This window comes from Mastigoproctus giganteus, chromosome 8 (genome assembly GCF_048544385.1).
Source record: "Mastigoproctus giganteus isolate SK-2022 chromosome 8, ASM4854438v1, whole genome shotgun sequence".
In the NCBI taxonomy this organism is placed as follows: Eukaryota; Metazoa; Arthropoda; class Arachnida; order Uropygi; family Thelyphonidae; genus Mastigoproctus; species Mastigoproctus giganteus.
In genome coordinates, this window is record NC_143582.1 from 40,285,662 (window position 1) to 40,306,895 (window position 21,234).

The 21,234-nt window shown below is 38.3% G+C and overlaps 1 protein-coding gene across 1 annotated transcript in view; it reads left to right on the top strand.

The window, feature by feature from the left end:
• The window catches only part of c12.2 (von Willebrand factor A domain-containing protein c12.2), a 574,487-nt gene that overhangs the window by 333,864 nt on the left and 219,389 nt on the right, over positions 1 to 21,234 (top strand). The window lies entirely within an intron of this gene.

Sequence of the window (21,234 nt, forward strand, 5' to 3'; positions counted from 1 at the left end):
CTTTACCTCTAGCTTCAATTTTATTTTAACAGTTCATGGGAATTTGGTGTAAAGCCAGCCAGGATTAAACCCCAAACAGAAGGCAGTGTCTTTGGATGAATAAAACTCATTGTACAGCAGGCCCTCGTTATAATGCAGTTCACTTTATGCTGATTCGCTATAACACTGTTGTTATATTATAACCTGTATCTGATTATAACGCTGTCACAAATCACTATAATGCTCTTTTACCAGCGTACAGTTTGCATTTTTGGCATATTTAACGAAAAAGTTTCATCTGATGGAGTCAATAGCTTGAAAATGAATAGCAGAATAGCATTAAAACATTTCCCACGCCGACTTGAGAAATTTTCCCACACTTAGTGAAATTTTCTCGCAAGATAATTTAATTGCAGTGCAGTGACTTGTTATGTAGTTCCGAGATCAACATTTTAAAAAAATTATCAAGTATATTGCTTGTAATATTTCCGTTATATGCATTTATCCGAAGTCTAGTCATCACTCAGTACAGAATTAGACATCGTGCGTAACGAACAGCTTACTCGAACATTGTATCATAATTAAAGAAACCAACACGGTTACATTTTTAAAGACTTATTAATGGCAGATAAGAATGAAAAAGCAACAATGTCTGGACTGCAGTATGAAGACTACAAATGTAAGAAAAAGACTGAATTTGAAAATTATTAAAACCCCTTTTAGTTTCCCCGGAAGAGGGCCAAAGTACAACCCAAAATCGACACATTTTTCGTGATTAAATTCATGATTTTAATTGGAATTTTAAGTTTAATTTTGATAAGTAAGTAGTTACCACATAATTATATATGTATATATTTTATATGTACAAATATTTGAATATTAAATATTTTTACTGACATTTGTGTATCTTTTCACTACCGTTTATTATTGATTAGGAAATATCCTATGGCACCGACTGCAACTCACAAATACATATGTTACCTTATGGGAATGTGGTGCTTGCTTAGCATGGATTCACTTAGCGCTCTGTTTTTCCGGAACGAATTATCAGCGTTAAGCGGGGGTCACCTGTAGTCCAGTTGCTGAAACTGTAAAAATTCAGCTGGCGAGCCAGAAAAATATAATGTTAAATAACGAAGAAATGATTAAGCAAAGGAAAAGCAATGTTGTAGGGCAGAAGGCATAATGAAAAATAAGTTTTTAATTAGAAGCTAAGCATTTTTTAATGATTTATGGTTGATTTTGCATCACTGAATGGATTATTGATTAAACAAGTAACCTATTAAGGATAGATTGAATTGCTTATCTAATGAATCATAGAATTATAGAGGAATTAAGCAGGAGAGTTATTGTTTAATTAAAGTTGAGTGCTAGAAGCTAATAAGTGTTAAAATGACGACCAGAAGAACTCAGAGTAGTAGGGATAGGGAAGGAGGCGAGAGTGTGAGAGAGAAGAATCATCAGGGGAAGGAATAGGAATTTAAAACTTAGTAAGTATCTAAAGGGCTTTAAGGAGGAACCAACTGAGAAAGTAGAAAGTTTTTTTTTAGAAAATTGAAGATGATTAAGGAAAATTAAGGTTTATCAGATATAGAAATAGTAACTATAGCTGAATTTAAATTGCAGGGCATGGCATTCAGAAAATTTCATTAAGCCACGCAGGCAACAGAGATAGAAACGTTAGAACAATTTAACTCTATAATGAGAAAGTTATTTTCCACCAAGAATACATTCCTAGAAGGGATAAAATTAGTAAGCAATTGAATACAAATGGGGTGGGAGAGTGTGGACGAATGTTACAAAAGATTACTAGAAATTAAATTGAACATCGAGGTATTGGACGAAGAAAAGAATGCCTTCGATAAGATTTTAATGGGACAATTTTTGACTGGGATTAAAGATAAATACTGCAAAGAGGTACTCAAAAGGAACACTAATTCTTTGACGTAAGCACTAGAGTTAGCTATAGAAGAGGCAAAATTAGAAAACTATTACCATGGGGGCACGGTAATAGTTTTCTAATTTTTTATTGTTCTAACGTTGAAAAGAGAAATGAATGTGGTAGTCACAACAAAGGATGCTCATCGTACTAATAGTAAGGAAGGGGAAGGGAGCTCGAAACTTACAAGCTTGGAGAGGCAAAAAGAGGAATTAGAAAGGAAATTTGAGAAATTTATGGGAGAAATTAAAAGGAAACGGGGAAGTTTAACAGAGGGTGAGAGGCATCAGTGGTGCGGAATATGGGGATGATACTAGAAGAAAACAAAGGGATGTATGGAATAGGACAGGAATGATATCGCCAGAACGGATATAATGGATGCTATATATGCGGGCAAAGAAACTATTGGGTCAAAGAATGTAAATACCGAGTGTGGCAACAAAGGGATAGGGATCTAGATAACCCTAAACACTATAGAAGGGAAAATTACCACGAGCAAAAGGATAGAACAGAGCACTCTAATGATGCATGCTGTAATCAAGGGGGAAGGGAGTAGCTACAGAATCTCAGAAGATAGAAGCAAAAGAGAGCTAAACACTAAGAGGGTGAAGCAGTACAATGCAAGAGAGACTTTAAACTGAAGAGGTCTCTCAAAGGCGACCACCAGGGGGAGACCTCATAACAGTAGCGATACTAAATGGGACAAAATAATGTTAGAATCGGTAAGTGAAAGGAACAATCCAGATGCACTGTTATACCTAACTGGGGACATGGGCGGTGTAAGGAGAGATTTTTAGTGGATACCGGGGTAACATGTTCTGTTCTCACTTGGGAATATTTTAATAAATACCAAAAGTGGGGGGAGAGATTAAGGTAAAGCATTGTAAGGAGTATATGTTGAAAGGGGTAGGAGCAATGGGAATGCACACTGAATCCGAGGTAAAGGACAGGATAAGGATAGATGGAAATAAGGAAATAGTTGTTCACCCATTTTTAGTATCAGCAGGAGTGAACAATGAACATTATGATGCGATAGTGGGAATAGACCTATTAAGAAAGTGGGAATCTACTATAGAAGTATGGAACAGTGCTGTCTTAATTAAAAGGATCGACCGTACAAAATCAGACAACAGAATGGTTAGAGAGCAGATCCTCTGCATTATCAAGAAGCATTTGGTAGAAGAGAGCAGTTTAAATGCAATAGGAGCAGAAGAGGAACCACAGATAGGGATGCTGTTAAGAAAGTACAATCATGTATTTGCTGAAGGAATGTCGGAGTTGAAATGCACAAATTTAGTAGAACACAAAGTGTATGTCACTCAAGAGGCACCTATCTATACACCACAGTATAGAATCCCTCAATCTTTACCTTCAGAAAAGAGATCACGGAGATGGAAAAGGCAGGAATAATTGAATGCTCAGTGTCCAAGTGGAATATCCATTGTTAATGGTAAAGAAAAGGGATGGTAAATTTTAAGAAGAGTAAATTTAGTAATAAACAGATTGATTTTCCACTGCCCAACATCAATGAGTTATTATGCAGTTTGAAGGGAGCTAGATTCCTTTCTAAACTGGACCTACACTCAGGGTATTTTCAGATCCCTTTAAGGAAGGAAGATCGGAAATATTTCTTCTTCTCAACCCCATTCAGGAAGTACTAGAATGCCTCAGGGAGCAAAGAACTCTGCTGCATCCTTCCAGTGTTTAATGAACACGATACTAGTGGACTTGTTGGAGAAGGGTGTCCTCTGTTTCCTAGACGACATTTTAGTATATTCCAACACCTACGAAGAACACCTAGAATTGCTTGAAGACATCTTTCAAAAGTTTACTGATGCGAACTTAGTGCTAAAGGAATCCAAGTGCCAATTCTTGATTTCTCAGATTTATTATTTAGGGCACACCATTTCTGAACATGGGGTCATTCCTAACCAGAGGAATGTGGAAGCCATTTATAATCTAAAGCCACCCAGAAACGTGAGGGAAGTACGCCAGCTATTAGGGATGGCTAATTATTATCAAAGATATATGGGAAATAGGGCTGAAATATTGAAACCACTAGTGAATTTGACCAAGAAGGGTGAAAACATTGTATGGATACAGGAAGCAGAGGGAGAATTCATTGCTATTCATTGCAGAGGGAGCATTCATTGCAAGATATACTAGCCAAACTTAACGTGTGATGCCTCAGGCGACACACTAACAGGAGTATTAGAGCAGGAAAACAACAAAGGAAGAAAGACCTTAGGATACCGCAACAAGCCTTTAAATACTCACGAAAGGAATTATTCCACAATTGAAAAGGAAGTGCTAGCCATAGTTTTTGAAATTGAAAAATTTAAATACTTATTGTACAGCAGGAAGACATGTACTATTCGACCACCAACCTTTACATATCCTGAAAAACATCAAGGACAAGAATAGTAGGTTGATAAGGTGGGGGCCTACAATTACAAGAATATGATTTGGAGGTGAGATATATCCCAGGCGACAAAAATGTGGTTGCCAATTTTTTAAGTAGGGCGAAATATTACGTTGAAGGTGAGGCTAGCAAAAAAGGCGGTACAATAAATATATGTGACACTAGAGAAGTCATGAAACCCACTGAGGGAGATAAAGAAATTTGTTGTGGAGAAGCAGATATTAAGAAGGAGCAGAAGAGGAGACACTGCCTTCAAGAGTATAATAGAGGAATTAGAAAACAAGAGTGTATGTAATAGGAATTATGTGCTGAATTCACAAGGCATTCTGGTGTGGAGGAATTAGAATAAAGGGAGGAGAGAATACCACTAAAGATGCATCTCTGCGTATTACATACCTTCCATTCTAGCAAGTTTCTGGGCCACTTCAGTTATCTTAAAACATTAGAAAGGATAAAAAAACGTTATAAATGGAATAATATGCATAAGGAGATAAAGGAATACTGTAAAACTTGTCATGAATGTCAAATAAAGGCAAACTTTAAGGACAAAGCCCCGTTACAACCACACTTAAACCCACAACAACCATACAAAGCAGTTGCACTGGACATTGTTGGACCTCTACCTACCACCAAGAGAGGAAATAGGTATATACTGTCTGTAGTAGATATATTTACCAGATACCTGGAAGCCTTCCGCTTAAAAGAACAATCTGCGCAAGAGATAGCCGACACATTCATATGTGAGATTGTATGTTGTTATGGTTGTAACCACTCCATTCTTACGGACAAGGGATCAAACTTTCAATCTGAGTTAATGATCCAGTTCTGCGAGATGTTACAAATTAAGAAACTCAGTACCTCAGCTTATTGGCCAGAATCGAACAGACTGTGTAAGAGGTTTAATAGAATGCCGAAAGGAGTTTTATCACATTTGGTCAAGAAAAAAGGGGAAAATTTGGGACAAACAGCTACCCTTTGCTTTATTCGCCATCGGAACATGGGTTCATAAAAGCATAAAGGATACACCAGCATTTCTCTTAATGGGAATTGACCCAAGGTTCCCAACAGATTTAAACATAAAAGGGGATCGTACAGAATATCCTGACATATTAGAGATTAAACAAGAGTTAATCTGTTAATTCAAGGGTGCTAGGCAAATAGTTTGAGAAGTTAGTGAAGAAGCCAACAGAAGGAATAGAAATAGGATAAATATGTGCAGGAACACAAGCCATTTGAAGTGGGAGATTGGGTACTTCTTCAAAACATCGGTAGACAAAAACAAAGGTGGAACAAATGTGCTTTAGGACCTTTTAGAATTCTGAGAAAACTGTCTCCTGTAAATTATAAAATAAAGTGATTTGGTCACCCGGGTACAGAGAAAGTGGTACACGAAAACCACATGAGGCCTTATTCTGCTAAAGGAGGCCAGTGTAATTAAGGACATGCCTTGCACAAATTGCAAAAAGTAGAAGGCGAGCCGCACAGTACAAAACACTATGGGCAAGAACTGGAGAGAGAGAGAGAGAGAGAGAGAGAGAGAGAGAGAGAGAGAGAGAGAGAGAGAGAGAGAGAGAACGCTGGCGAAGCCAAAGTCACAGTAGGGAGGGACGAAGGTTTAAGGGAGGCAGCCGCTTACAAACATGCTAACAGTAAGCAAGATAGCTGTAGAGTGTTAGTTGATGTGGAAAGGGGTTGCACAGTAAAGGGATGGTCATCTCAGAAGCTGAGGGATAGCCTGGGAGATACAAAGCGAGATGGACCAGACGTTAATGTGAAGCAGGCCATATGTAAAGAGTCTCGATCAGAGAATGGGCATAAGAACAGGAGGCCAGATTAAGTCTAAAGGAAAAGAATAGATTATAGAATGCTTCATCAAGGTGATTTCACTGGAAGGAAAGAAAAGAAAAAGGAATAAAAAAAGAAGTGGAGAGAGAGGAAGCTATGAAAATGTAGTAGAGGAGTCGTGAGGGGCATTAGATATGAAAGGGTGTGAAGGGAAGTGCGTGAACATAGTAGAAGTTTATTAGCAAGAAGTAAGAAATGAAAAGGGAGAAAGAGAAACCCATGAGAATGCAATTAATCTTAAGTGTCATTGGAAAACTACCCAAGGAAGATCAGTTCAGATTTAGTATCATTCAGGAACTACCTAATGAAGAGCGATTTGAAATAAGCATTAACATAGAGCTGGATGAAGGTACAATGTTACAGCTGACTGTAATAAAGGGACTAATCAAAGCGATGCAAGTCAACCTTAACACTTTAAGGGAGATACCCATAGAAAAGCATTTCTTCTTTAGCATTACTAGAGAACTAACCAAGGGAGAACAACCATGCTTAAGTATTGATACAGCATCGGGGGAAGAATTACAGTTTAGAATAAACATTGTATAGGATCTAACCGAAGAAATGAAGTCTCGTTAAGGTGCTGAAGGATGATCAGCTGGAAAAAGTCCCATAACCATCTCATGCAGAAGAAAGAGCAGGAGAAAGGAAGCAGTGTTCAGTGGAGAAATTGACCTACGTGAATGCAGGGTACATTAATGAAAGTGACAAGGTGTCTTATAAGTCGAGCCAAGTGAGCAGTCCCATGAACTGTTAGAGAAAAATTGAAGCTAGAGGTAAGGTTTCAAATTCTTTTCGAATCCAAGTCAGAGGACTTAAATGGAAGTAAGTGATACTCTATCTTAGACTTAAGTTAGGGTAGGAAAAGGACTGTAGAGCGATAATAGGAATTTCAATGAGAAAGATAGGTTCAATGGGTAAACAAATGGTAATCTACTCTGAAACAGTATAGATGAATTGTGCATTAACATAGATTAAAGTAAAGAATAATAAAAGGAAAAAGGTTAAATAAATGATACCTTATCTTAAAATCACTATAGGTTAGAAAAGGGATTGTAGAGCTATTATAGGAAATCTAATGAGAAAGATAGGATTAGGCTGGTAAAAAATAAAATAAAATAAACATTAAAAAGGGTGAATCAAAGCGGTAATCTACTCTGAAACAAATATAGATGAATTGTACATTATTTTAGAATAAGGTAAGGAATAATATAAAGAAGGAGGTTAGGTTAAAACATGGAATGAATGGACAGTTTGGTAGTAAAAATAGATGTGCTAAAGGCAAGAAGGTAAAATTATGTATAAAGACTAGCAATAAAGGCGTTTCTAAATGTGTTGTGGTGATTAAGTCAGATGAAGTGTTGTAATTGTTGTAGGTCCAAGTAATGTATGAGAAGGATGATTAAAAGATTAAGAGTAATTTGGAAGTTGTTGTGAGAATTAAGGGATATATAATAAGTAAAATGCATGGAACGTGGCTTAAATACCCTCGTTCCCAAAAAAAAGAAGGTACTGGTTTATGTATGCTGCATTATACTTTATCAATTCCATGTGTGTATGTATAAAAGTTTAAGAAAAAAAGGTGTATATATATATAATTTTAATAAAATTCTTGTTTGGTTATAATTTTTGAGTTAGTTATTCCGAAACACATCACCTTGCCTGTTAAAAGGAATTTGGTTTCAGCATAGCAGCCCTGGAATCCAACTAATTATCCTCAGTTCCTGAGCAGTCTTCTGTGAATATATGGCATATATGAGTCAGGTAGCGGAAAAGTGGGCCTAATTCCTAATCTTGATAAGAAGATTTCTTTTCTTTTTCTTTTAAGGTAAATAAAGATAAAAATAAAATATAACCAAAAATACTCTATAATTACTCATGCCACCTTTTGTGAATTGTGGATACATTCACACATCTCCAGTCCACAGGGACCTCCCCTAAATAATATGATGCTCTCATAATTATGGCTAAAGGTTTGCTTACCTCCTTTGCTGCCTCCCTTTAATATATTTGAATAGATCACGTCCGCCCCAGGTCCCTTTTTTATGTTTAGTTTTAACAAATTTCTCTTCCATTCTCCTCTCAGTTATCACAAAATCATTTAGCTCCTTGTTAGAGTTTTGGCATCCCATTTCCTAAAGAATTCCTCCAATTTGAATGCAGGTCCAATATATCTATTCAGTTTGTCAGTAACCTTAGTATCATCAACATTTAAACCAGTAGTCAGCAACCTTTTTCTATGGTGGGTCACATCTTGCTTTTCGAATTTTTTTGATAAGTCATAACAGTCAATCGGTAATGAAAACTATGTAGTGTAGATTATGTAGAATGTAATCAATAAATAAAAAATCATTCACTAATCTTTTATTTTTAAGTTCAGTTCTAAATACATTTATTTATATACATTTAGTAATGATGATTACACTGGTCAATACATAAAATGTTACGAAAATGAATATACCAAATCTTGACTTAATTTTATGCTGCTGAACACAAAAATCACATTAAGATTTGTCAATTGGCTCTTGTTTTCAAATTAGAGTTGGGGGCCTCATATTAGCAAGTTACTCGACAAAATGCATGACAATACTGCAGTTTTGATACCACCACACTCTTATCATGTGATCAGCAATTCTCGGTTTGCTCTGCATCATGTGATAAGTTGTCACCTCAAATGCATCTTTAATTCTGTTGCAGTATTAGTATTAGTAATGGCCGCATAGTGCAAGAAAGCCTATGGTTTATGTTGCACCGGCCAAAAAAAAAAAATCCGAACAAAACAATGATAAAAACAAAAAATAAATAAATAAATAAAATAAATAACTAAATAATAATAATTAATAAATAAAAAAAAAAAATAAATAAAAAGGAAATTAAACCTATCATCCTATGCGCTTCCCTTACCCGAAAGTACTATCCAGATGACCTTTGAATTTCCCCAAACTGTCGGCCTCTACCACCCATGAAGGCAACTTATTCCAGTAATTTATAACTCGCTTGCTAAAATAAAACTTCCTGCAGTCCAATCTAAACATATCCCCCCCGTAACTTGAATTTATGTCCCCTAGTTCTAGCATCATTTATAATCTTGAAAATTTTGTCCTCATTCATTTTACTGATGCCTCTCAGAGCCTTAAACACCTCAATCAAATCTCCTCTAAGGTGTCTAGTTTCCAAACTCTGCAACCCACATATTCGAAGTCTTTCTTCATAAGGACGCCCTTTTGCCGATCTCACCAGGCGAGTTACCCTTCTTTGCACCCTTTCAAGAAGCTCGATGTCTTTCTTTAGGTGCGGTCTCCATACTTGAACACAGTATTCCAAGTGTGGTCTAACATAAGCCTTATATAATGGGATTATCACATCTCTATCTCTACTTGCAAAAGTTCGATAGATCATCGATAGGACACCATGGGCCTTCCTTGCAACCTGTTTACAATGCTCAGAGAATTTCATGTCTGACCGTATCGTAACACCCAAGTCCCTTTCCTCCAGTACTGGGTTTAGTTTAACTCCACCAAGTGAATACGTTTTTTTGGGATTACTGTTTCCCAGGTGTAATACCTTACACTTTGTTATATTAAAGCACAGCTGCCATTTTTCCGACCATTCTTGAAGTCTATCTAGGTCTCTCTGAAGAAGCTCAGCTTGACAGTGATCATTAACTACTCTACCAATTTTAACATCATCTGCAAATTTAGACATCACGCCCTCTATCCCTTCATCAATGTCGTTTATGAAAATTAAAAAAAACAGTGGTCCTAATACTGATCCTTGGGGAACCCCACTCCTTACATCAACCCAATCTGAGGAATAGCCATTTATCACAACCCTCTGCCTCCTGCCCTGAAGCCATCCTTCTATCCATCTAAGGATTTTCCCAGTGATTCCAACCTGTTCCAGCTTATAAAGCAACCGCTCATGTGGGACTGAGTCAAAAGCTTTGCTGAAATCTAAATAAACAATGTCGAAATTATTCCCTAAATCCAGCTCATGAGTGACCCTTTCGAAATAGCGAACCAGATTTGTTAAACATGATTTTCCCTTTACAAAACCATGCTGAGTATCCTTGAGAATTTCAATTCGATCCAAATGATCCTGAATTCCACCCTTGATCATTGCCTCCATGATTTTTCCTACTACTGAAATCAGACTGACAGGTCGATAATTTCCAACTTCACTTTTAGACCTACCTTTATGTATGGGAGATACATTTGCACTTTTCCAATCCAAGGGAATCTCCCCAGAGTCTAGTGATGATCGCATAATTAGCCTCAATGGTTCAATGCACTCGCTTGCCGCCTCTCTTAAGATTATAGGGTATATTCCATCAACTCCAGGAGCCTTACTGGTCTGTAGGCTCGAACGTTTTTTCATTAAATAATCTTGAGAAATTTCAATATCATTAATTACATATTTTTTTGACTTCGCTCCCACAATTTCCCATTGCCACAAAAGGCTTTTCATTTGTAAATATCGATGCAAAATAACTGTTGAGTTCATCTGCAACGGCAGCTGGTGTATTTATTACTATCCCCTTTCCCTTATGTAAAGGTCCGATCTGGTTTGTCCAGCTCTTCTTGGCATTTATATATGTGAAGAATTCTTTATCCCCCCTCTTTGCTCTGTTTGCTAGTGATTTCTCATAAACTGCCTTTGCCTGTCGAACCTTTTCTGTTTCTCTATTACACATCACCTTGTAGCTGTTATAGTCTTCAGTACTTTTTATTGTTCTGTAACCTTTCCATGCCACCTTTTTCTGCTCAAGTAATGTGGCAACTTCACTATTCATCCAACTTGGAACCCTTCTCGTGGAGTATTTTTTTAATGGTATATGCGCATTCAAGGCATCTGTGATTAATGTTTTAAAAGCATACCACAGTTCAATTGTATTCATTCTCTGCGCGATATCTACCCAGTTAATAGAGGCCATGTAGTACCTTAAGGCATCATAATTTCCTTTTCTGAAATTAAAACCCATTCCTTTGCCTTTTACTTCTGCTACCTCTCTCGTCATCATCCACCGTAGAACTCCGTGATTACTTCCTGCTAGTGGTTCCTCTACTGTCAACCCTGTTATGTCATCTGATTCATGTGTGATGATGAGGTCTAGGATATTCTTTTCTCTAGTACTTTCCCTGACATGTTGATACAAATAACAGTCATCTAGTTGATTTAAAAATTTTGTTCCCCATGTCGAGTTTCCTTCCCATTTACTCCAATCAATTAGAGGCAAATTGAAATCACCCATAATAAGGCATTGACGCTTACTTGCCCATTCCATTTGCATGTAGAGGCTTTTGTCATAATCTTCACAATCACCTGGTCTGTAGATTACTCCTACTCGCATTATACCTTTGTTTCCAACTATCTCACACCATACAGACTCTATACTAGCATGTGAAATGTCTGAATCCGGGAAAGCTATTGTCGCACTCAGGCTGCTTCTGATAAGGAGCATTACCCCACCACCCCTTCTATCTACCCTATCCTTCCTAAATACATTATACAAGCCGTACTTAAACTCATCATCCCCAATTTCCGGGTGGCACCACGTCTGTAAGCCCTATTATGTCCGCGTTGCTTGTTTTAACCAGTAGTTCGAATTCGCTCATTTTATTGACGACACTTCTAACGTTACTGTATAAACAATTAAGATTTACTGTTCTTGTATATTTAACAACCCTAACACAATGCTTGAAGTTTTTTAGGCTCTCTTCCCTGATAATAGCTACCCGCTCACGTGAAACGTCTTTGCCCCCAGAACATCTAGATAATACGTCCAGTTGGGGTAACAGATAAGAATTCTTAAGGTATGTGCAAGAGTTACATTGACCAATATTATCAGATAAACGCGTGTCAGTATTACCCACATCCCCCCTAACTAGCAGTTTCCCTGAACCTTTAAGGTATCCTCAATATTACTGGCAAAAACTTTTGCACCACCTTTGTTTAAGTGTATCCCATCTCTACAAAACAAATTCCTTCTACCTACAAGTGTGGGCCATGCTGATAGAAATTTACCCCCTAAAGCCTTGCAGATTCCTTCAAGTCTTGAGTTAATCCACAAGGCTCTTAACATATAATCCCTCCTATCGTGTCTGGGCAGAATTGCAGACACATAGACATTATGGCCTAGCTCGCGACATTTCCTCAGCATGGTCCTGTATTTTTCCAACAAATCGTCAGATCGTGTACGTTTAATAGCATTTGTCCCCACATGAATAATAATATTTTCTTTACCCCCTTTAAAATCTGACAATCTGTTGGTGACATCATCAATAGTTGCTCCCGGCAGACATACCCTGGTTCTGCTCCACCTATCTTTATTACAAAAAATATTCCCCGTTTCCCTGACAATGGAGTCTCCTAATAAAACAATGTCCTTTTTAACCAGAGTAGTTTGCAATTGGTTTTTCTGTTTTGAGGCTCGAATCGGGTGTGCATCACTTGGTAGATTGGTGGAGTTTTGAGTCCCTGACGAGCTCCCAGATGCATTATTTTCGAGGGCAAGCACTCGTTTTTTCGGGGACTCAAATTGTTCCATCAGTGCACCAAATTGTAATTTAAGATCGCTGCACTCCTTACATCGATCACAAAGAAAAGAATCCCCAGGTGAGGTAGGATTAGTCACCAGGTCGACCTTGGGAAACATTCCACAGGTTCCACAACGGATTAAATCATGACTCACCCGTAAATCACCATCGGCTATTTCCGTGTGAGTCACGATACCCTGTGACGTGTTTAAGGCAGATCTCGTAACTACCATTATAAAATTAAATAAATATCAATGAAAGTAACTTTAAAAAATTATATCTATAATATTATTAAAATCAAACAGTTACAGGAAAACCTATAACAAAATAATCCAAGTTCATCTGCAACGGCAGCTGGTGTATTTAATACTATCCCCTTTCCCTTACGTAAAGGTCCAATCTGGTTTGTCCTGCTCTTGGCATTTATATATGTGAAGAATTCTTTATCCCCCCTCTTTGCTCTGTTTGCTAGTGATTTTTCATAAACTGTCTTTGCATGTCGAACCTTTTCTGTGGCTCTATTACAGGTCAACTTGTAGCTGTTATAGGCTTCAGTACTTTTTATTGCTCTGTAACCTTTCCATTCCACCTTTTTCTGCTCAAGTAATGGGCAACTTCACTATTCATCCAACTTGGAACCCTCCTCATGGAGTATTTTTTAAATGATATATACGCATTCAAGGCATCTGTGATTAATATTTTTAAAGCACAGTTCAAATGTGTTCATTCTCTGCGCGATATCTACCCAGTTAATAGAGGCCATGTAGTACCTTAAGGCATCGTAATTTCCTTTTCTGAAATTAAAACCCATTCCGTTGCCTTTTACTGCTGCTACCTTTCTCATCATCTTCCACCGTAGAACTCAGTGATCACTTCCTGCTACTGGTTCCTCCACTGTCAGCCCTGTTATATCATCTGATTCATGGATGATGATGAGGTCTAGGAATTCTTTTCTCTAGTACTTTCCCTGACATGTTGATACAAATAACAGTCATCTAGTTGATTTATAAATTTTGTTCCCCATGTCGAGTTTCCTTCCCATTTTCTCCAATCAATTAGAGGCAAATTGAAATCGCCCATAATAAGACATTGACGCTTGCTTGCCCATTCCATTTCAATGTAGAGGCTTTTGTCATAATCTTCACAATCACCTGGTCTGTGGATTACTCCTACTCGCATTATACCTTTGTTTCCAACTATCTCACACCATACAGATTCTATACTAACATGTGAAACGTCTGAATCTGGGAAAGCTATCGTCACGCTCAGACTGCTTCTGATAAGAAGCATTACCCCACCACCCCTTCTATCTACCCTACCCTTCCTAAATGCATTATACAAGCCATACTGAAACTCATCATCCCCCCAATTTCCGGGTGGCACCATGTCTCCGTAAGCCCTATTATGTCCACGTTACTTGTTTTAACCAGCAGTTTTTCTTCGCTCATTTTATTGACGACACTTCTAACATTACCGTATAAACAATTAAGACTTACTGTTCTTGTATATTTAATAACCCTAACACAACCCTTGAAGTTTTTTAGGCTCTCTTCCCTGGCATTAGCTACCCGCTCACGTGAAACTTTTCTGCCCCCAGAACATCTAGATAATACATCCAGTTGGGGTAATAGATAGGAACTCTGCAGGTATGTGCAAGAGTTACTTTGATCAATATTATCAGATAAACGCGTGTCAGTATTACCCGCATCCCCCCTAACTAGCAGTTTCCCTGAAACTTTAAGTTATCCTCAATAATACTGGCAAAACATTTGCACCACCTTTAATCCTCGAATACAGCTAGGTACTGGATGATTTGTTTTCATTAACAGTTATTCTCTGTGAGGTACCACTTTTTCCACAGTATTTTTGTCAAAAAAAAAAAAAAAAGCCTTCCCATTTCACCCATCTAGTCAATCGAAATGTTTGTCTAGTTCAACCATAAATTTATTTAAGCTATCAACTTCTACAGCAAAGATGGACGTCTGTTCCACCAATTAACTACCCGCTGGCTAAGGGAAAATTTCTGCACATCCATTCTGCAACTGTCTTTCCTCAATTTGAATCTATGCCCCCTCAAGTTGTTAATGGCAGGAAGTGGAAGTAACCCATCAGCCATTCAAGGCCTTGTACACCTAAATCAGATCACCTTGCAGGTGCCTAGTGTCCAGATGCTGCAACTGACAGAATTTAAGCCTCTCCTGGCAAGAGAACCTCCTTTGTTCACTCACTAATCTTATTGAACTTCTCTATACTCGTTCTAGCAACTCTACATCCTTCCTAAAATGAGGCCTCCCGACCTGTACGCAGTTCTCAAGGTGCCCTGACCATTGCTTATAGAAAGGTATAATCACCACCTTGTCTCTATACAAAATTCTTATATATTATTGACAAAACTCCATGACCTGCTCTGGCAGCCAGTCTGCACTGCTCAGAGAACTTCATATCCGACTGCACAATAACCCCCAGGTCTTTTTCATTCTCTACCTCCCTGGTGTAGTACCACACAGTTGGTACCTTTCTCTTGGGTTACTGCTACCCATATGTAGTACTTTGCATTTGTCAATATTAAACTTCAGTTGCCACTTCTCAGCCCATGTACCTAACTTTTCTGTATCCTTTTGCAGTAGCATACTGTCTTTACTATTATTAACAACCCTGCCAACCTTTGTATCATCTGCAAACTTGGACATTAAGCCTAATATACCTTCATCGATATCATTAATAAATACACAAAAGAACAATGGGCACAGCACCGAACCCTGGGGTACTCCACTAATACCATTATTCCATGTAGAGCAGTGTCCATTGATTACCACTCTCTGCTGTCTCCCACTCATCCATCCCTTTATTCATTGCACCAACTTGCCCTTAATGCCATACCGCTCCAATTTGTACAGCAGTCTTCCATGTGCAACAGTATCAAAAGCTTTCCTGAAATCCAAGTATATGATATCAAAATTATTTTTTGCATCCAGTTCCTTTGACCACATCGTAGTATCCAATCAAATTGGTCAGATAAGAATTCCCCTTAACAAACCCATGCTGTGTCTGGCTATTACTGCAGTCTTATTTATGTGATCCTGCCATCACTTCTTTAACCAGCGAGTCCATTATTTTCCCCCGGAACAGAAGTTAAACTAACAGGTCTATAACAGGTCAATGATATGGGGCTCATATCTGGTTAGTATGGATTTGGCACACCCAGGTTCCTGAGCTGGATATCATCATTCTTCTCTTTCTTGGTGATTCCCTTTTGACACTCTCTCTCTCTCTCAAGGTAACTCTGGAATTTTTTTTTGCTGGCACAGCATCAGCCTCAGGCTTCCTTGCCCCATATAGCTAGTAATAATAATATTGATGAAGGTATTATCAGGTTTAATGTCTAAGTTTACAGATGATACAAAGGTTAGTAGGGTTGTTAACGACAGTAAAGAAAGTATACTACTCCAACTGGATCTAGACAAGTTGGGCAAATGGGCTGAGAAGTGGCAACTGAAGTTTAACATTGACAAATGCAAAGTACTGCATATGGGTAGCAATAACTGAAGAGAAACTTATCCACGGTGTGGTACTACACTGAGGGAAGTGGAAAGTGAAAAAGACCTGGTGGTAATTTTACAGTCAAATATGAAGTTTCCTGAGCAGTGCAGACGGGCTGCCAGGGCAGGTCATGGAGGCTTGTCAATGATATATAGGAATTTTGCTAGCAGGGACAGGGAGGCAATTATCCTGTTATACAAGGCAATGGTCAGGCCACATCTAGAGTACTGTGTACAGGTCTGGAGGCCACATTTTAGGAAGGATATAGAGTTGCTAGAATGAGTACAAAGAAGAGAAACAAGATTGGTGAGGGGAACAAAGGGGTGCTCTTACCAAGAATGGCTTAAGTTCTACCAATTGCAGTGCCTGGAGAGTAGGTACCTGTGAGGTGATCTGATTAATGGGGTATAAGGCCTTGAATGGGTTGAGCAAGCTGAATGCTGATGGGATTCTTCCTCTTGCTCAGATTAAGAACCTGAGGGGGCACAGATTCAAATTGAGGAAAGACAGTTGTAGAATAGATGTGCAGAAATTTGCCTTTAGCCAGCAGGTAGTTGATCGGTGGAACAGACTTCCATCTTTTGTTGTGGAAGTTGATAGCCTAAATAAATTTTTAAGGCTGATCTGGACAGGCATTTGGAACGAATGGAGGGGTGAAATGGGAGGTTTTTTTTTGGCTGATGCTTCATAAGCTTGCTTACTTGCGTCATATACCTCTACTAATACTAATGCTAATTATTTGCATCACCCTTTGAACCCACTTTGTGAATTGGAGATACATTTTCAGTTTGTGGGGACCTCCCCTGAATCTATGGAAGCTCTCATAATTATGGCCAAGGTTTATCTTACTTCCCTCATTGCCCCTTTATGGTAGTTACATCATTAGGTAAATCCCACATCAGCAGACTGTGATCACTGTCACCTAGTGGTTCCTTTATCTGAAAATTCCTAATGCATGAGTCATCACTGCTGATAATCAGATCAAGAGTATTACCCAATCTGGTTGCCCCTCGAACATGCTGCTGTAGAAAACAATCCTCTAATAAATCCATAAACATCTTGCTAGTGCGCGACTGACCAATTCACACGTTCCAGTCAATATCTGGAAAGTTAAAATCCCCGATTACAGGGCATTCTGATTTACTGGCCCACTATTTCTCTGCACAATTGTTCATTGTACTCATCAGAGTAATTAGGCCTATAACACACTTCTACTCACATTTTCCCTTTCCCAGTGTTTATGTCACACCAAACGGATTAAACATTGTATTGTCCACCCATGTCAACTGGATGCACTTCATTAGATTTTGTGTTTTTTAACTAACGGCATAACCCCTCCTCCTTTCCTACCCTGTCTATCCTTTCTGTACACATCGTACTCCCCAAATTCCAATTTTGCACTGCTTATATCTGTGCAACACCATGCCTCTGATATCCCAACAATTTGTGCCTTTAATGTCTTGATCAGCACTTCAAATTCATCAAATTTATCTACTATACTTCTAGCATTGGTGTACATGCAAGTATACATGCACCTGTTTTTACTCTTAGTTGCCCTGACACAGCCCATATATTTATTTTTTCCCTGATGACCCCAGCAACTTGCTCTCTAGGTTTTCTGCTCGTTACAACGGAAGCAGTACAAGAATCACTTTCGCCTCTGCTTGTGGCTACTGTTAATCTTTTACTTTGTGAATTCCCCCAAGCTAGCAGTTTTCTGTCTCTCCTGTTAGCAGGCACAGACCACTCTGAAAAAATTCTACCCTATGAGCCTTGCACAGTCTCTCCAGGGCCCAGTTGATTGACAAAGTTCTCATCATATATTCCCTCCTATCGTGCCTGGACAGAATTGCAGACACTTTCAACAATCCTAGCCCTTGACTTTTTTTTCAACATTGACCCATACTTGTTAAGTAAATCTGCAGATCTCTTACTCTTAAGGTCATTAGTGCCAACGTGTACAACAATATCACCTTTTGTGCCCTAAAAGATGATATCTGCTCTACAGCGTCATCAGGTTTTGTCCCTGGAAGACATACCCTGGTCCTGTTCCACCTATTCTTTTTGCCTAATATATTCACCATCTCCCTGACAATAGAGTCACCAACAATAACTAGTTCCTGTAGGGCCAGTGCATTCTGCCTTGGAGATTGCCGCGGAGTGAACTCTGGTGTTGATTTAGGCAGCTGAGAGCTTGATGGGCCCTTCTTATTAATTTCCTTGAGGGCATCCCCCTACACCTCAAATTCTCATAGACTCCCATCAGAATGCTGAGTTGAAGCCTAATTTCCTCACAGTCTCTGCACCTAGCACACTCAAAGACATCCTCCTTTGCTAGATCATGTCCTGTTCTAGACAGGTCAGCAAACATTTCATGCATTTTTTTATACTGTGATGCACTGGAGAATTGCCCCCTTTGGTTCTCCCCCAAGCCACAGTACTACTGGTACTTTGTGCTTGCTGCTTTAATTTAAGTACAATTTAATTGACAATAAAATTTATTAAGATTAATAAATTTTACTATTTAATTGATAACGCTATATTATACTAAGCAAAAAAATTTCTACTACAGTGCTACGTGTTTCGCTATCTAGTTTTACATTAAACCTTAAGCTATCCAGTTCGGGATATACATTGTATTGTATAACAATGGCGGAAAGTTATGAACAGTAAATCTACGGACACTAAGTATTAATTTTCAAAATTGCTATCTAAATTCAAAATAAACCAAGAAGCTTGATTAGGACTATAAGCTACTTATACATGGTGTTTCATAAAGGATGCAACCGTATTATAGGAATTTTAACAAATCACACAAAAGGGAAAAAAGTTACACATACTTTTATCTTTACAACAGAAAGAAATTACACAACCTTTACAACAAGTGTTGGACCTGCATCCACTCGCCTGGATGCAGGTTCGTACCCTTTTAATGACATTTGTAGCCACCTTATATAATGCTTGCTCGGTTTCCAATCTCTTTTTCAATGTTAGCCTTCAATCCATCAAGAGTATGAGGATTATTGTGAAACGCTTCACCTTTTAATTTTCCTCAAAGAAAAAAAATCTGGAGGAGTAAGATCTGGAGACCTTGAGAGCCACAACTTTTTTTGAGATCAAGAGATCTCCAAAAAATTCCTGTAACATGGCCATTGTTTCATTTGCTGTATGGTAGATTGCACCAACTTGTTGAACCAACATTCTTGTTCATTCACTTCCAACAATGCAATAAACTGTTGGATTATGTCACGATAAACTTCTCCATCCGCGAAATGGCACACCAAACCCCAATTTTCAGGGTATGTAATGATCATTCGTGATACACATGTGGGTTTTCACTGCTGCATATTCAGCTGTTCTGACTATTCGCATAACCATCCAAGTAGAACCAATCCTCGTCACTAAAATAAACACAATCCAACACCTCAATTCCATTTTCATCAACAAAAGAACAAAACCAACGACAATACCGTCATGTTTTTCATGGTCAGGTCCTTTCAGTTCCTGAACAACACCAATACGGTAAGCATGCAATTTTAACTTCTTTATAGCCCTGTAAACAGTAGTTAATGACAGTCGGGTTTGAGAAGATAGCTTCCTAAGCAATTTTCTTGGTGAGTGGGTTAAACGTTCATTCAGATCATCCAGAACGTTCGCAGTTAACAGTGATGGCCGACCTGGGCTCTTTTTGCCCTCCACACTCCCAGTCTCACAAAATTTTGCAATTATACATGATATTGTTGACTTGTTGGGGACAAACGACTGAGGAAATTTCATCTGAAACTCATCTTGCACACATTTATAAGATTTATATGAAGTAAGACTCCACAATAAACACATGCTTATTCTTGGAAAATGACATGGCCAACACAACACAACAGACTGGATGCCTGAACAAGACTAATGCATGTCGCGGTAAATCAACTGCTTACCTTGGGTGCAGTGTTGTCACCTACACTTCAAACTTGACATAACATTTGCCTGCCCATAAGTTCTACCTTCTTCATTTTAGGGTTGCGTCCTTTATGAAACACCCTGTAGAAAATAATTTAATATAACAATTAAGTCAATAAAATGGCTAAATATAATTAAAAACTTAGCTTTCACCGGAATTGCAAAATCTTGTCCAACATGTGGATTGGATACCCTTACTGATACTCAACACATAACTTCTGTTACATATGTGGAAAAGTCACGTTAGCTTCAAGAAAGCATCCTTTAACTCGAGCCATAAAAATGCCTACTTCTTGTACTTTGGGCGTAAAGTAGGCGACCAGGACAAGAACCGGGCTCCACACATATGCTGCACTACATGTTCATCAAAACTCAATGCATGGCGAAGTGAAAAAGTCTTTTTATGCCTTTTGCAGTGCACATGATATGGAGGGAACCAACAAGTCATTCACAGATTTATTTCTGTATGGTGCCTCCTATTAGAAAAGGGATGACAATGAAGAAAAAGTGGACAGTGATGTGCTCAAATATACCATCTGTAATTTGTCCTGTGCCTCATGGTGAAGCACTACCTATTCCTGAGCTACCTTGCCATTTTTCTGTACGCTCTGATAAAGACATTGAGGAACATCAACTTGATATACATGAAGTACAGCAGCCATCTACATCAAGGGATCTGCCATTTTGTTCAAACCTTTATCCTTCTAAACCACATAAGATCACAGAAAATGAGCTTAATGACCTCATCGGAGATCTTGAACTGCCGAAGAATAAGGTTTTTGGCCTCGAGGCTACAACAGCAGCATCTTCTATATCATTCTATGAAAGTGACAACACTTTGTACTTGAAATAAAGACTATGATAAATTCTATTATTTTGTTATTTTGTTTGCTCTGTTTTGTAACATTTCTTAGGATAAGAAAATATGCTAGGATGAGGAAAAAACAGAGTTATTTCCTGGTGTCAAAACTGCAGTCCATCAACCTTTCATCTTTTCTTCCAAAATATCCTATCCAAGAGTT